Here is a 2,884-nt window from a genome sequence, read left to right as displayed (position 1 = left end):
CACTTGTCAGATTCTTTTATCTTTATAGTTGTTAATATTAAAAGGAGGTACAACTTACTGTTTAGTTTTGTTTGTCCAAAAAATGTGTTTAATATGCATTTTAAATATGTTTTTAAAAGCTTGTATATATTAAGGCTGGGCACGGTGGCTCATGCCTGTAATCCCAGCAATTTGGAAGGCCAAGGCAGGCACATCACTTGAGGCCAGAAGTTCGAGACCAGCCTGGCCAACATGGCAAAACCCTGTCTCTACTAAAAATACGAAAATTAGCTGAGCACGGTGGTGTGCACTTGTCGTCTCAGCTACCTCGGAGGCTGAGGCAGGAGAATCCCTTGAACCTGGAAGGCGGAGGTTGCAGTGAGCTGAGATTGCGCAGCCTGGGCAACACAGCAAGACTCTGTCTGTCTCAAAAAAAAAAAAAAAGGATTTTTTTTTTTTTTTTAACCTAAAATGAGGAATCACTTAAGTGAACAGGAATTGGAGGGTGATCCCCAACCAGTACCTTTCCCTCCAACCAATGTTTAAAAATATAGAATGTAATACACTGGTTTTAGCCTTTTTAAAGCCAGGTAGATGAATTCCCAATGGATCTCCCAAATGAATGGAGATGGAATCTTATAGAAGTGTTTTAGGACAATATGGCCTTCCCTGATGCCATTGATACCCCTATTGTGGAGCTCTAGTTTCAATAGGCCAGTAAACATTCAGAATAATGGAACAGGAAGCCCGAAGAATAACTCCCATGTGAATGAATGTTTGGGGCAGATCAGCATTCTGCAACTGTAGCTTATTTAAAGTCAGATTTTTATTATCTGAGTCTTTGCTGAGATGGAAAGATTGGGTGCCAGGGGTAAGAAGGAGTCACCCAAAGATGAAAATAAGGTCATGAACGTTGACTTGAGAAGCAGCAGGTTGAAATGAAAGCCCCACTTTGGGCCGGGCATGATGGCTTATGCCTGTAATGCCAGCACTTTGGGAAGTTGAGGCAAGTGGGTCACCTGAGGTCAGGAGTTCAAGACCAACCTGGCCAACATAGCAAAACCCCGTCTCTACTAAAAATACAACAATGAGCCAGGCATGGTGGCGCACGCCTGTAATCCCAGCTCCTTGGGAGGCTGAGGCAGGAGAATTGCTTGAACCCAGGATGTGGAGGTTGCAGTGAGCCAAGATCATGCCACTGCACTCCAGCCTGGGCAACAGAGTGAGACTCTGTCTCAAAAAACAAAACAAAACAAAACAAAAAACAAAACAACCCTACTCTGGAATGGCAGGGGAATGGATGCTGCTGAGAAGACTGTTGCTAGGCCCACTTACAGAGTGTGCAGGGAATCTAGCAGCTTGGTCAGGTCTCAAGGCAGTGACTGTATGGAGTCTAAAAGTGGGTAGTCAAACATGAAGGTGGCTTGTAGGGATGGGCACATCAAGGCTTCACGGTTTGATATGTGGCCTAAGATTATCTTGCTCCTTTGCTGTAAATTTGTACAGATCACAAGGTTATTCACTGAAACACTGTTTGCTATAAATGCAAAATTGAAAAACCTAAATGCTATGCATAGATTAGTTGAATATATTATAACACATCCCCACAATAGAGGTCAATGCAGCTTTTTTAAAAACTGAGGCAGGGGCCGGGTGTGGTGGCTCACGCCTGTAATCCCAGCATTTTGGGAGGCCAAGGCAGGCGGATCACAAGGTCAGGAGATCGAGACCATCCTGGCTAACACAGTGAAACCCCATCTCTACAAAAAATACAAAAATTAGCTGGGGCCGGGCGCGGTGGCTCACGCCTGTAATCCCAGCACTTTGGGAGGCCGAGGCGGGCGGATCACGAGGTCAGGAGATCGAGACCATCCTGGCTAACACGGTGAAACCCCGTCTCTACTAAAAAAAATACAAAAAATTAGCCGGGCGAGGTGGCGGGCGCCTGTAGTCCCAGCTACGCGGGAGGCTGAGGCAGGAGAATGGCGTGAACCCCGGGGGGCGGAGCCTGCAGTGAGCCGAGATTGTGCCACTGCACTCCAGCCTGGGTGAAAGAACGAGACTCCGTCTCAAAAAAAAAAAAATTAGCTGGGCGTGGCGGCGTGCACCTGTTAATCCCAGCTACTCAGGAGGCTGAGGCAGGAGAATCGCTTGAACCCAGGAGGCGGAGGTTGTAGTGAGCCAAGATCATACCACTGCACTCCAGCCTGGGCGACAGAGCAAGACTACGTCTCAAAAAAAAAAAAAAAAAACAAAAAAAAAAAAAAAAAAAAAACTGAAGAAGAGCTTTATGAACTGGTTGATTTCTAAACATACTCAAGTGAAAAAAAGCAAAATTCAGGCTGGACGCAGTGGCTCATGCCTGTAATCCCAGCACTTTAGGAGGCCAAGGCGGGTGGATCACAAGGTCAGGAGTTTGAGACCAGCCTGGCCAGCATGGTGAAACCCGGTCTATACTAAAAATATAGAAAAAAAAAAATTAGCCAGGCGTGGTGGCGGGCACCTGTAGTTCCAGCCACTCGGGAGGCTGAGGCAGAAGAATTGCTTGAACCCAGGAGGTGGAGGTTGAAGTAAGCTGAGATGCCCTCACTGCATTCTAGACTGGGCGGCAGAGCGAGACTCTGTCTCAAAAAAAAAGTAAAATTCAGAGTATCTGTTGTAAGCTACACTTCATGTAAGAAGGGAATATCAGAAAACACACCACTATCAGCTCATTATGCAAAAGAAATACAGGAAGAAAAAGCCAGTAATGAAGGAGTGGTTACTTACAGAGGGTGGAAAAAAAGGGTTGGAAAAGAAGACAGGAATTGGAATAGGTTAGTGGGGATGAGAAGAGAGCAACATTTCTTTGAGAATCTATTTGTATAGCTTTGGCCTTTAGAACTATTAGTAATGTTTCCAACAG

The 2,884-nt window shown here is 45.6% G+C and overlaps 1 protein-coding gene across 1 annotated transcript in view; it reads right to left on the bottom strand.

Moving 5' to 3' along the window:
• The window catches only part of NDUFAF6 (NADH:ubiquinone oxidoreductase complex assembly factor 6), a 212,614-nt gene that overhangs the window by 181,596 nt on the left and 28,134 nt on the right, over window positions 1-2,884 (bottom strand). The window lies entirely within an intron of this gene.

The sequence above is a fragment of the Hylobates moloch genome, unplaced genomic scaffold (assembly GCF_009828535.3).
Source record: "Hylobates moloch isolate HMO894 unplaced genomic scaffold, HMol_V3 SCAFFOLD_9, whole genome shotgun sequence".
Classification (NCBI taxonomy): Eukaryota; Metazoa; Chordata; class Mammalia; order Primates; family Hylobatidae; genus Hylobates; species Hylobates moloch.
Note: the sequence above shows the minus strand (reverse complement) of the source record. Positions and strands in the feature narration are given on the sequence as shown.